We start from the raw sequence: 15,718 nt of genomic DNA, 5'->3' as shown, positions 1-15,718 counted from the left end.
CCCCAACCACTGTCTCTTCTATCAGCACTTTTCCTTTTCTTCCTTCTCCCTTTCTATTTTCCTATAGGGTAAAACAAACTTCTATAACTAATTCAGTGTGTAGAGTACTTCTTCTTTGAACCAATTTCAATGAGAGTTAGGGTCCCATACTCCCTTTCCACTCCCCATCTTCCTTATCCACTATAAAAACTCTTTAGTGCGTCTAGTATGTGAAACAATTTACCCCATTCTACCTTTCTCTTTCCCCTTTTTCCAGTGCATTCCTCTCTCTCATCCTTTAATTTTATTCTTTTAAGATAATTATCTTATCATATTCAACTCACACCTGTGGCCTCTATCTAAGAACTCTCTTAACTGCCCTAATAATAAGAAACTTTGGAATTACAAGTATCATTTTTCCATGTAGTAATGCAGACTTACTATACTGAATCCTTTATGATTTCACTTTCCTATTTACCTTTTTCATGATTCTTGTATTTGAAGGTCATATTTTTATTCAGCTCTAGTCTTTTCATCAAGAATGTTTGAAAGTCTTCCATATCATTGAATATCTATTTTCCTCCCCTCAAAGATTATGCTCAGCTTTTCAGGTAATTCTTAGTTGCAACCTTACCTCCTTTACCTTCTGAAATATCATATGTTATGTCCTCTAATTCTCTAATATAGAAGCTAATAAAGTTGTGTGATCCTGACTGTGGCTCCACAATATTTTAATTGTGTTTGCAGTATTTTCTACTTGACCTGGAATTTAGCTAAAATAATCCTGGCAATTTTCATTTGAGGATCTCTTTCAGGAGATGATTAATGGATTTTTTCAATTTCTATTTGACCCTTGTATTCTAGAATTTATAGGGAAAATAGGAAATAATTAATAGATTAATAATAAAAATTAATAGATTAATAATAAAAGGGACTGGGGAAGGCTCCTTGTAGGTGGTGGCATTTAAGCTTAATCTTAAATGAACCCAGGGAATCCAGTAATTGGAGTAGAGTAGAGAAAGCATTCTAGACATGGGGAACAATCAAAGAGGATCCTTGGAGCTGTGAAATGGAGCGTCCTGTTTGTGGAACAGCCAGGAGGGAATGTCACTGAATTGAAAAGTATATGTCAAGGAATAAGGTATAAGAAGATTGGAAAAGTGAGGGAGAAAGGAGGTGATGTTTGAATGACTTGAATGCTGGAACATTTTGTATTTGTATTGGACATAATAGGAAGCCATTGCAGTTTAATAAGTGGGGGGAAGAGAGAGGTTAGTATGATCAGATTTATACTCTAGAAAAACCACTTCAGTGATTGAATGAAGGTGGAATTGGAGTGGGAATAGATGTGATAGAGACAGATCCGTCAGTGGGCTGTTACAATAATTCAGATGTGAAATAAGGTCCTGCACTAGAATATTGGTGGTGTTAGAAAAAACAACGGAGCAAAAAGGAGAAATGTTGCAAAGCTGAAATGAATAAGCCTTGGCAACAGCTTGAATATGAGGGCAAGGTGGTTGAGAAATAACGAAGAGTCTAGGATGACTCCTAGGTTAAAATCCAGAGGCACTAGAAAGACGATGTAGCCTTGTACAGTAATAGGGAAAGTGGGGGTAGGGAGAGATTTGGAGGAAAAGATAATGAGTTTTATTTTGGACATATTGATTTTTATTTTGATAGTAATAACCAAACCACTTTTATGATAGCCTGAAAGCTATTTATGGGTGCATCTCAACTACTTGGTACTGATAGAGCTACATTAATTAATGATAAGGACATAATCTTAGAGAGATGGACTGAACACTTCCGTAGTGTTCTCAGCAGACTATTGCCAATCTGTGCTGAAGCTGTTGTGTTCAAATCAGGTTGAAATGAATTCCTCCCTAGCTGAAGTTTCAACTCAAAAAGAGATTTTGAGTGCTACTAGGCTCCTTTTATGTAGCAAAGCATGTGGTGCTATTCTATTCCAGCTGAAATTATGGGGTGCCCATTGCTCAAACAAAAGCTTGTCTGAATGAAACTAGAAAACTGCTCCAGTTTTTCAAGTTTCCCTCTAAAACTACATGAAACCAAGTCTCTGAACAAAGTCTAATGAACTGAAACCACTCTCCAGCTCAAGAGAAATTGAAAGGATTTCCAAAAAAGTCAGTATAGCTGGGATGAAAGGGGTGTTTAGCCCAACTCAGACAGTGTCTGGAAAAGCCAGTGAGAGGGTTTTAGTTGTAGCAGATCAGCAACTGAGACTCTCTATCGTGGTTCAGTAGTAGAGCAGCCTACAATCCTAGTATAGAAGACAAATTGCAAGCCTGGGAAACTAGGCTGTTGTCTGGACAGAGAAGGCAGGGCTATGCCATGCTGTGAGCAAGACACAAAGGGCTCTGTGCTCAAAGCTAAGGCTCAGAGTTGACAAGAAGCTTGGGACAGCTTGTACCTCAGGAGCAGAGCTTGCCCTTAAAAATCACAAAAGAGGGAGAAAAAGAAAGAAAAAAAGAAAATGAGCAAGAAACAGAAAAGAACCTTAACCATAAAAAGCTAGTATGGTGACAGGGATGACCAAAATTCCAACTCAAAAGAGGATGAAATGTCCACATGAGAAATCTCAAAGGGTCATATGAATTTGTCTCAAGTTCTAAAAGGCTTCTTAGAAGTGGTTATAAAGGATTTAAAAAGCGAATAAGAAATGTAGAAGAAAAACTGGGAAAAGAAACTAGAAGTGTGCAAAAGAGAGTCAATAGCTTGAAAAAGAAAGAAAAAAATTAACCGAAGAAAATAATTCCCCCAAAATACAATTGGACAAATGCAAAAAAAAAAAAAATCATCTGAAGAAAACAACACCTTGAAAAGTAGAATTAATCAAATGGAAAAGGAGATGCAAAAACTAACTGGAGTAAAACATACATTCAAAATTAGAACCAGTCAAATGGAAGATAATGATTCTATGAGAAAACAAAAATCAGTCAAACAAATTAAAGAGGATGAAAAAACGAAAGAAAATGTAAAATACCTCATTAGAAAAACAGCTTATTTAGAAAATTGATCCAGGAGAGACAATTTTTTAATTATTGGTCTACCTAAAGGTCATGACCCCAAAACCAGTCTGAGTAGCATTCTTCAAGAGATCATCAAGGAAAACTGCCTTTCTATTTTGGAACCAGTGGGCAAAATAGTCATCGAAAGAATCTATCAATAACCTCTGGAAAGAGATCCCACAAGGAGAACCTCAAGACACATTGTTGCAAAACTCCAGAACTATAATCTCCAAGAAAAATATACTACAGGATGCCAGAAAAATACAATTCAATTATTGAGGAGCCACAATCAAGATTCTATAATAAAGAATAAGGGGGGGCTGTAATATCATATTCTAGAAGGCAAAGGACCTGGGATTACAACAAAATATCAACTTCCCAATGAGACTGAGCATCTTCTTTAAGGGGAGGTGACAGACCTTTCATGAGGACAGTCAATTGTTTCTATTGAAAAGAGTAGAACTAAACAGAAAATTTGATTTTCAAACACAGGACTCAAGAGAAGCATAGAAAAAGATAAACAGGAAAGGAAAAAAAAAACATATTATTTAAAGGTTAAACTGTTTTCCTCCCTAGATAGAAAATGATTTTTGGAGGGGAAAACATAGACAGAGGGTGTGGATATAAATTGACTCTGATGTGATGGTATTTTTAAAAATACATCAAGATTAGAAAGAGGATCAAAGAGAAAAGGGGAGGTAAAATGGGATAAATTAGATCATATGAAGAGGCACAGAAGACCTATTACAATAGAGGGAAAGAAGAAAGAGGAATGAGCATTGTCTGAAGTTTAATCTTATCAGTTTGTGCTTTAAGAGGGAATAACACATTCACTTTGTTGGATATACAACTCTTACTCTATAAGAAATGAGGAGGAGAAAGGGGAAAGAAAAGAGAGAGACTGGATAGAATGAAGGGCAGAAACACTAGGAAAAAGGGTTAAGAGAGAAGGGGTGATAGAATGGAGGGCAGAGTCAGAAAGGAAACATGACTAAGGAGGTATAGGGTGAAAAGAGAGAACAAAAGTATACACAGGGGAGAAAATAAAATGTAGGGAGGGAAATACAGAGTTGGTAATCATAACTATGAATATGAATGGGATGAACTCTCCCATAAAATTTACATGGATAACAGAGTGGATTCAAAACCAAAATCCTACATTATGTTGTATACAAGAAACACATGTGAAATAGAGAGATACATCCAGAGTAAGGGTAAAAAGCTGAAGCAGAGTTTATTATGCTTCAGCTAAAATTAAAAAAAGCAGAGGTAGCAATTCTGATTTCAGATAAAGCAAAAGCAAAAATAGATTTAATTAAAAGAAATAAGGAAAAAATAAAGAAATTACAACTTTTTAAAGTAGTATTGATACTAAATCTATATGCATCAAGTAGTAGAGAATTCAAATTTTTAGAGAAAAAGTTAATCCAGTTACAGGAATAAATAGCTAAACTATAAATAAAAAAATAAATAAGAAAGATACCAAGGAGATTATTAGAATCTTAGAAAACCTAGATATGATAGACCTCTGGAGAAAATTGAACAGGGATAGAAAGGAATATACCTTTTCCCCAGCAACATATGGCAGCTACATAAAAATTGACCATGTATTAGGCCTCACCATCAAATGCAGAAAGGTAGAAACAGTAAAAAAATTTTTTTAGATCACAATGCAATAAAAATTACATTTAATAAAGGGCCAGAGAAAGACTAAAAACCAATTGAAAACTAAATAGTCTTATTTTAAAGAATGAGTGCATTAAACAACAAATCATAGATATAATCAATAATTTAATCCAAGAGAATGACAATAATGAAACAACATATAAAAACTTATGGGATGCAGCCAAAGCAATTTTTAGGGAAATTTTTATATTTCCAAATAGTTATATGAATAAAATAAAGAAAAAGAAGATCAATGAATTGGACATGCAACTAAAAAACTAGAAAAAGAACAAATTTTAACCCTCTCAATTAAATACCAAATTAGAAATTCTGAAATTCAGAGGAGAGATTGATAAAACTGAAAGTAAGAAAATTATTAAACTAATCAATAAAACTAAGAATTGATTTTATGAAAAAGCTAACAACATAGATAAACTTTTGGTTAATTTTATTTTTTTAAAAAAGAAAGAAAAAACAAAATCACCAACATCAGAAATGAAAAGGATGAACTTACTACCAATGAAGACGAAATTAAAGCAATAATTAGGAGCTATTTTGCCCAACTGTATGTCAACAAATCTGACAATCTAATTAAAATGGATGAATATTTATAAAAATATAATTTGCCTAGGTTAACAGAAGAGGAAATAAATTACTTAAATAACCCCATTTTAGAAAAAGAGATTAAACAAGCCATCAATGAACTCCCTAAGAAAAAATTTTCAGGGCCAGATGGATTTACAGATGAATTTGACTAAACATTTAAAATTAATTCCAATACTATATAAACTATTTGGGAAAAATAGGTAAAGAAGGAGTCTTGCTGAATTCCTTCTATGATACAAATATATATGATATATAAAACAGGAAGAGCCAAAATAAAGAAAATTACAGACCAATCTTCCTAATGGAATTCCTTCCAAATTCCAAATGAATATTGATGTAAAAATCAATTTTACATGAAATATTAGCAAAGAAATTATATCAACTTATCAGCAGGCTAATACACTATGACCAAGTAGGATACATACCAAGAATGCAGGGCTGGTTCAATATCAAAAACAAAACAAAACAAAACAAAAACCTATCAGCACAATTGGTCATATCAATACCAAAACTGATCATATTTTAATCTCAATAGATATAGGAAAAGCTTTTGATAAAACACAGCACCTATTCCTATTTAAATTATTAGAGAGCATAGGAAATAGAGTTTTCCTTAAAATGATAAGTAATATTTATCTAAAACCTATAGCAAGTATTATTTGTAATGGAAAGAAGCTAGATTCATTTCCAAGAAAATCAGGGGTGAAACAAGGATGCCCATTATCACTACTATTATTCAATATTGTACTAGAAATGTTGGTTTTAGCAATAGGAAAAGAAAAAAAAATTAAAGGAATACGAGTAGGCAATGAGGAGATAAAACTATCACTCTTTGTAGATGATATGATGATATATTTAGAGAATCCTAGAGAATCATTGAAACATCTACTTGAAACAATTAACAGCCTTAGCAAAATTGCAGGATATAAAATAAACTCACACAAATCATCAACATTTCTATATATTACTGATAAAGCCTATGGGAAATAGGGTATGAGATAATAAGTGAACACAACTGTCAAATCTTCCATGTCTACTCACACTATTGGAATTTCCCTTTTTAGCATTGCAAATTTTCTTTATAAAATAGATGGAGAATGGGCAATTTTCTTGTTAATTGGATTTTGATGGGAGTACCATTTCTGTTCTTAACATATTTTATATAGCTTTCATTTCCATCTTTGCAGAGGCCATTCCCTATGCTTGGAATGCATCCCTGTCTCTTAGAATACTTAGATTCTTTTGAAGTTTAGATCTATGGACACCTTCCACATAAACCGTTAGTACTCATCCATATAAATTAAGTTGAATAGCATATAATATGGGCTTATTCTGTCCATGCACAGGTACTCTCTGCTTGCTTTCTGTCACAAATTATCATTATTAGAAGTTTGTACTATATGTACATTCCCTAATTGGCTGCTGAGCTAGAAACACTGATGACTAGGGCTTTCAACAAGAGATGAAGAAGAGTTCTCTAATTGTCTAGTGCCTAGTTTCCAAAACTTGATGGATACACAAAAGGGGCAACCCACTCTCTTGCCTCTTTCTCTTCCAACTTCAGAGAATCAGAACTATTCTAAGGTATGCTTGGAGAGTCAGGTGGGGCTAGGGGTAGTTGCCGCGTCTATTACCTACCTGGGTCCATGCAACTGTGAGCATATGTGTGTGCACATGAGCAAGCCTGTGCTGGTATGGAACTTCCTCTCTTGTTTTTCCTTTTCCTAAACATATGATCTTTTGAGTTTTGAAAGGTCTAGAAATATGTATTTATAGCATCAATAGAAGCAGTATTTTTTAGAATGACACTAGCATAGTATATACTAGCATGATGATGGTAGTGGCGTCCGTGGAGAGGCCATGAGGTACATTTGAGTGTCAGTGATTTTAGGAAAGTATCTTCACCTGAGAGAATGGCCACTAGAAAGAAAGGACTGACCCAATGTGCTAGCAGCTTTTCACTAGTTAAGTATTCAGTGCAAGGGGAAGATGAAATGTAAAAATGATACTTAGTACTGAAAACTTCCTTAGCCTTCCCATTAATTAAATACATCATTATAAATTATTGCTGCTTAAATCATTACTGATGGTACTATTTAAATCATTCTACTGATATGTGCTGCGATTTTTTAAAATAGTTATCATCGTTTTTTGATTAGGAGTAGATTACCTTCTCTATATCTGATTCATATTGTTTCTTGAGTTTGTCTTTTCCAACTTCTTTTTGAGGAAGTTCTACTTAGACTGAACAACAATTAGTATTGATTGTCTTCAAGAAGCTAGGGTAGGGGTTTAATAAGCTAGGAAATGTAACAAAGGGGAGTTTAATCCCCTAAATTAGAGATAAGGCTTCTCTGGACCAAGAAACCTGGTCCAAACCACAATGACTGGACACAGAACAGGAAGTAGTATAGGTTGATAACTTTTATACTCCCAGGAAACATAATTGATGGAGAGAGTCCCTATTTTTCTGGTAAAACACATATTTGGCTGTTGGATCATTCTACTCCTGGGCAAGTCAATTGCTCTTCAAAATTGTGCTAGATCATCAGGTTCAGCTACCATCAAATTGTAATATAGATTCTAGTTTCTGGACCTCTGGTGACTCTTGTGATTATTTTTAGTTAATTTTTCTGTTTATTTAACTAAAAGAATAGAGAAAAGAAAGACAGAAAAGAAAAATAGAACAGAATAGAGCAGAACATTGTCATGTGCCCAGCAGAATATCTGGATTTGAAATCTATAAGAATAAAAATTCCAGTTCAAGAAAGGATATATAATAGCAAAAGAAATTATATTTATGAGTTTCCATCTTTTCTTTATTTCCTTGTAGGTTATTCTTTAGTTCTGTGCTGTGCACTTTTTAAACTTTATTCATTTTTCCCTCTTTCATCCCCTCCACCTTCCCCAAGAAGCCTACAGTTATGCACAGATATATTTAATAGCTATATATACACACACATGTATATAAACACATGCATGTAAATATATATATAATGTACATATATATTCATCACCATCCAGAAACCCACACACATACATATATCCATATACACAACACATAGAGCAATATGCATACATATGAGACATATACTCACATACACACATATATATCATTTCTGATAATGTTTTTACTTTAATTCAGCTCCTTAATTTGCCCGCAATAATTATTTAACCTCCCCCACACATGAATCCCTCATTTGTATTCTCCCACACTTTGCACTCCCTTTCACTCATCCTTCCCCTTCTTATTTCTTTATAGATTTTGAAGAGTGCTATACTCTTTATATATATAGTATTGCCTATTTAACCCATTTCCTATGTGAATAGGTTTTCAGAACTGAGAGCCCTTCTCCCCCTCTAATGCCTCTTTGTCTATTCTTTCTCTGCATCTCATTTGTATAAATCTTTCTTTAGAGATACCAACTACTGATGTCAATCTTAAACATATAGTATATATTTCCACGTAAAAATCATAAGCAATTTGTCCATCTTAAGTTCCTTGAAATTGATCTTGAATATTGACTCTTATATATTGAATTTTCTACTGAGTTCAGGTTTGGTTAAAAGTCCTGACAGTTTTTTTTTTTTTGTGTGTGTGTGTGTGTGTGTGTGTGTGTGTGTGTGTGTGTTGTGGTGGCAAAGAATTGAAAAATGAGTAGATGCCCATCCATTGGAGAATGGCTGAACAATTTGTGGTATATGAAGGTAATAGAATACTATTATTCTGCAAAAAATGATGAACAAGCTAATTTTAGAAAGGCCTGGAAAGATTTACAGAATTGATGATGAGTGAAACAAGCAGAACCAGGAATACACTGTACACAGTAATCCTCTGGTTCTCTAATATATCAAGGCAGTTTTCCTTGATGATCTCTTGAAGATCAGGCTCTTTTTTGGTTATGGCCTTCAGGTAGATCAATAATTTTAAAATTGTCCTTTCTGGATCTATTTTTCAGGTTGGCTAACTTCCATGGATGTATTTTACATTTTCTTACATTTTTTCATTATTTTTAATTTGGCTGATTTTTGATGTCTCAAAGAATAATTAGCTTCTATTTGTCTACTTCTAGTTTCAGTGATTTTCTACAGTTAGCTTTTGTATCTCCTTTTCCATTTGATTAATTCTACTTTTCAAGGTGTTTTCTTCAGTGGACTTTTTTTTTCTTTTGGCCAATTATATATTTTTAAGGAATTGTTTTCTTCAGTCAAGTTTTTCCTTTCTTTTCCAAGCTGTTGACTCTCTCTTGCATACCTCTCATTTCTTTTCTTATTTTTTTCTACCTCTCTTATTTGCCTTATAAAACCTTTTGTGAGCACTTACAAGAAATCTTTTTGGGCTTGAAACCAATTCATATCATCTTTTAAGATTTCCCCTGTGGGCATTTTATCCTCTTCTCAGTTGGTGTTTTGGTCTTCCCTGACAGCATTCTAGCTTTGTATGGTTAAGGTTCTTTTCTGCTTTTTGCTCATTTTCTTTCCTTTTCCTTTCCCCCCTCTTTTGTGTGCCTTTTATGATTGAAGTCTACTCCTGGTGCACTGAAAACGCGGTCCCAAAATTCCTGTGTAGCTGTGAGCCTTGGCTTTGAGCACAGGAGCCTTTTCAGTGTTTTCCTTAACAGCAGTAAGTAGCCCTACTTTCTCTCTCCAGGAGACAGCCTGGATTCTCAGGCTGGATATTTGTCAGGGCCCCTTGTTTTTGGTGTCTTTCTCACACTAGGGAATAGCCCTACCCTACTCTGCAGAAAACAACCTGGTTTCCCTACCTGGCAAATTGCCTTCTGAGGTGGGACTGAAGGCTGCCCCACTGGCTGCCACTGAGCCAGGATGGAGGATCTCAGTGGCTGATTTGCTGTGATTAAGACCCTCTCACTAGCTTTCCCAGACATCTTCTGAGTTAGGCTGAACACCTCTTTCACCCCAGTGAGACTGACCTTTCCTGAAGTTTTTCCAATCTATCTTGAGCTCAGAAGTGGTTTCGTTCCATCAGACTGTTCAGAGACTTGGTTTCACATGTTTTTTGGAGAGAAACTGGGAAAGCTAAAGCAGCTTCCTGACTTCACTCTACCATCTTAGCTCTGCACACCAAACACTTATCAATTTTTAATTTTTTTTAGTTCTTTAAATTCTCTCTGGGCAGTGAGCCATTTAAGGTTACTCTTTGTGGTAGAAGTTTTTTTTAAAAAACTTCAGTGTCTTCCTCTGAAGATGAACTTCGGTCTTCCCTGTTCCCATAGTAAGTTTCTAAGGTTGGATTTTTTTTCTTCTTTGTTAATTTATCTTTTTTTTAAAATAAGAAGTATTAGTGTAAGCACCTCTAATCATGGGATGGAGGATTGTGTCTTTAGCTTCACTTCAGTTCTCCCTTTTGACCTAGAACCCCAAACCAGAAGCTCCACCCTCTTACAAGTGCTCACCGCCAACATCATTGGTGCTCCATGCGCCTGCACAAATGAGGTGTACTGACTCTCCTCACCCAGGGCTGTGTGTCTTTGCAGCATAGCAGAGTCTAGTGTTCTTAATCAGCAGAAGTTCACTCAATCTTCCCAGACTCAGACCCCTGACTCCTCATGCTGGGGAGGTAAAAGTTTCTGTGGTTTCTGCTGAGGTTCCAGCCACACCCAGCCAGCCCCAAGGATCCCCCCTTGGCATTTCTGCAGAGTAGCCTGGAAGTCTTTGCACTGTACACTGGTTGATCTGGGATCTTTCTTCAGATTTTCTTGAATTGTCCCAGAAGGATCCCTATTCTACTCCAAGTCTTCTTGGTTTGTCACCAGTTCATGTTTACGCTAAGGTGCAAATTTGTGCTGTTTGTAGGGGATATCTAGAGAACTTGACATTTACTGACCTACTCTTGCGTATTCTTAGAATCCTCCTCACCTTATGATTTTAAAAAAATCACTAGGTCATACCTAGTTTGTTTCATATCCTAGATAACTTAAGAGCAAGAAAGAAGGAACCACAATGAAAGCGGAAAATCAATAGCACTAAGTGTTCAAGGCCACATAGATGCCCAGGTTTTTAGCTTAGGGTCCAATTTGTTCCTCCTCCAGAGGTTCTAGCACAGTGGTTCTCAAAGTATGGTCTAGAGACTCCTGGGGATCTTTGAAACCCTTTTAGAAGGTCTACAAATTCAAAAGTAGTTTTTATTTCCAAAATGATAAATGTCTATAAATATAATCCAGATAAACAAAAACGCTTTGGAGAGATCCTCAATAATTTTTAATAGGATAAAGATACTGAAAACAAAAGTTTGAAAACCACTGTATGTCTTTCCTTATGGATTTAGGCTGTTTGTGCCCTTTAGTATACTCACTGATTTCTATCTTAGCCAATTAATAAGCTTTTCTTCCTCTTGCCATTAACTGGGCAGAAAACAGTCATACAATACTTGAGCATGGTCTGAAATGGGAGAGTAAGGTCCTCCATTACACATGCCCTGAAATAGGCTTGCCAAGCCTCTGTGAGGGCTGATATCAGGCAGAACAGATCGCACATGATCACAGGCTTGATTCCTTTTAACTTATTCATTGGATAGGCTTATTCCATTGGATATGGTTATATATCTCAATAGATTGTAAAGTCCTGGAAGGCAGGAACTATTTCATTTTTTGTCTTTGTCTACAAAGAACTAGACCTGTGACTGGTCTTAATCAATAGTAGGGACTTAATAAATACTTGTTGATTGAGTCTATATTCAAACTTGTATTGGTAGTTTGCTTTTTGTAGGAGAAGTAGCAGTTGAGTCGAACAGAGATATCATACAGGGGCAGCTAGCAACATTCTTGAGTATGGAGGAGACAGATTAAAATATAATTAAGAAATATTTAACAAATAAATAAAACACCACAGGCACATGCAGATAACATTACATTTTAACTTAGTCAATATATAACCTGCAGTGATCCTTTCATATGAATTAAGGTTTGCCTTTGTGTTTGAATTTGACATCATTGGGGTAGGATCAAGTTAGGAGAATTAGAGACAAGCTAATGCCAATGTTCCCAGAGGGACTTCTGGGTGCAAGACATACCCATTATTAGGACACAGGTTCTTTAAGATTGAAACAGACTTTTTGCCAAAGAAGGAAAACCCCACTTGACACATTCATTTACATGAGTCTATATTCTTCCAACCTTTTCTTATATTCCCTCCTACATACTACAACTGAAATTGGGTTACTCTGTCTCTTGCAAACACTCCCTATTTTCCACCTCATCACCCTGTTTCTTATGCCAAGAATGCCCTCCCTCCTGCCTGGTTATCTGTTGAAATAAGGTCATAGGATGTAGAACTGGGAAGAACATTTGAGTCATCTAATCCAATCATCTCACTTTACAGATAAGGAAACTCCCCTCCCCAAACACCCCCTTCCCTCCCACCCCCCATTAGGGAAGGAGTGACTTACTCATGGTGACACAGACACAGATAGAACCAGGATTTAAGTTTAGATCCTCTGAGTCAAAATCTCATGATGCTAGTACTCTAGCATGCTGCCTATCAAGTGTCTCCTATTTATTCTTATATATATATATATATTTGAGTGTATATGTGTATGTATATGAGTATGCATGTATATACATACACATGTATACATATATATTTTATTTTATTTGAATATTATTATTTCTCCTGGTTATATGTAAAACAATTTTTTAAATATTTGATTTTAAAACTTTGAGTTCCAGATCTCTCCCTTCCTTCCCCAACTCTGCACCCTCATTAGGAAGGCACATGTGTAGTTATACAAAACATTTCCATAAAAGTCATGTTGTGGGGAAAAAAATAGATCTTCCCCCTCAAGAAAAAAATATGTTTCAGTCTGTATTCAGACACAATCAGTTCTTTCTCTGATTATGGATAGCATTTTTCATCATAAGTCCCACAGAGTAGTCTTGGATCATTGTATTGCTGAGAAAAGCAAAGTCATTCACAGCTGATCATCCCACAACATTGCTATTATTTTATACATAGTACATTTCACTTTGCTTAAAAAGCTTATGAAAGCCTTTCTAGGTTTTTCTGAGAGCATTAGGTTCATCATTTTCCATAAAACAATAATATTCTATCATAATCACATAACACAATTTATTCTGTCATTCCCCAATTGATGGGCAACCCCTCAATTTCCAATTCTTTTTCCTAAGAAAAGAGCTGCTATAAATATTGTTGTACATATTGTCCTTTTGGTTTTTAAAAAAATTTCTTTTGGGATTCATGCCCAGTAGTGGTATTGTTAGTCCTATTCATTATTTAAAATTTAGCTCATGTTATTTCCATGATTCATCTCAAATACCTCTATTCAGTAATGACCTGTCTTTTCTCAAACTTTCAATAGCTTTTTTCTTATGTCTCTCATGTGCACTTATCATGCAACATTATTTATAGCACTTATCTATATGTGTATCACACTCCCCTACTACAGTGTAAGCTTCATTAGGGAAAGGCTTGTGTTTTATCTAAACTTAATAGAAGCTATGCTCTGCACACAGTAACGGCTTAAAAATTATTTGTTGAAATTTCCTGTTGCTGAATTTGAGATTTTAATATAATCACCTATAAATTATTTTTTAAACTTTTCTTTATGCCATTTGTTTTACAAAAATAATTTCCAAACATGCCCTCCTGCCCAATCTTCCCTTATTACAAAATTTAAAAAAAAAAAAAGAAAGAAAATCAAAACCAGAACATTGACTCTAACAATGACAATGATGACAGCTCATCATCTTTCCATATTCTTAGTCCCTTATCTCTCCAATGAAATAAAGGATGGCTTATGCCTTTAATTATAAACATTTTATAGCTCATGAATAATCGTAATTTAAGGCAGGCACTTATTGTGAGGGAAAACCATCATCAATGACAGATTTGTTTTGAATTTCAAGTGAACTTATTTCCAGAGGCTTAGTCACTGGAAACCAGTAGAATGTCTATTAGATTGCCCATCTTCTTAAACAGTGGTTCATGACCCCCATATAGAAAATAACTGAATTTGGAGGTTATGAAATTATAATTAATTATTGATAAATGTTTGATTTGTATACCTATTTTATGTACTTATATAGGTGGAGTCAAATAAAAATTTCTCAGATGAAAAGGTGTCATGAGTGAAAACATTTAAGAAACCCTGGGTTACAGCAGTAAGGTAGGAGACCAGGGATAATAACTCACTCCTTAGATAGACCTAAATATTAGGAAAGAGGTAAGTCTAAGGCCTGCTCAAGGACATATACAGAAGAACTATAGGAATGCTAGTGATGTATCTATTTTCTAATTTGCACTGTCAAACCTTGGATCTTATTTTATTTATCTCTATAATAACCATGTGCAAGACTGACCAGGGATTTTAAAATGAGGGGACTAAATTAGATAATCTCTAAGGTCTCTTCCAACTCTAATAATCTATATTATATGTTCTGAAATATTTTCCAACTATGACATTCAATGTTCTAATATTCTATATTTTCAGGGTTCTTCTAGCTCTGATGTTTTATTCTAATTTCTTTTCTAATGCTAACATTCTACTTTCTGTGTTGTAGGGGCCCTTTCAACTTTAGTATTCTGTGTTCTAATTTTTTTGGGGGGGGATACAAGATCAAATTATTAAATACTGAGAGCTAGATAGTGACAATCCTTCCTTCTCTTTTTCAGAAAAGGAGAATCCAGGTGACTAAATCGATATACCAATATTAGGCATTCCAGGATCGTGCTGAAAGTTGGGTGGAACAGCATTGCCCCCTGGTGGGGCATGTAAAAATTCAGATCCTAAATTTCCTTGGGTCTTTCTCAATGTAATATCTAAATGAGTGCTTCCCTAGTCCTAGGGAAGAATGGTGATTGTTGATTTTTATGGGACTTTTAGAGCTGGAATTTATTTTAGAATATAGAATATTAAAGCTTGAGGGGACTCTAGGGATCATCTAATCCAGGAATTCTTTTAAAAATTTTAAAATATTTTATTTTTCGAAATACATGCAAAGGTAGTTTTCAGCATTCATTCTTACAAAGCCTTGTGTTCCAATTTTTTCCCCTCTTCTCCCCTTCAGACAATATGTAATCCAATATAGGTTAAACCCATGCAATTCTTATAAACATATTTCCATATTTATCATGCTGTGCAAGAAAAATCAAATCAAAGGGGAAAAATAAGAAAGAAAAGGGAAAAAAAACAAACAAGCAAACAATAACAAAAAAGTAAAAAGCACTATGCTTTGATGCACAGGTTCAATAGTTCTCTCTCTGAATGCAGATGGCCTTTTCCATCTCAAGTCAGTTGGAATTACATTGAATCACCTCACGGTTGAAAAGAGCCAAGTCTATCATAGCTGATCTTGTTGCTGTATATAATGTTCAATTGGTTCTGCTCACTTCACTCAGCATCAATTCATGTAAGTTTTTTCAGGCTGTTCTGAAATCAGCCTGCTCATCATTTCTTATAG

Source organism: Antechinus flavipes, chromosome 1 (assembly GCF_016432865.1).
Source record: "Antechinus flavipes isolate AdamAnt ecotype Samford, QLD, Australia chromosome 1, AdamAnt_v2, whole genome shotgun sequence".
Lineage (NCBI taxonomy): Eukaryota > Metazoa > Chordata > Mammalia > Dasyuromorphia > Dasyuridae > Antechinus > Antechinus flavipes.
This window is presented reverse-complemented; position numbering follows the sequence as displayed.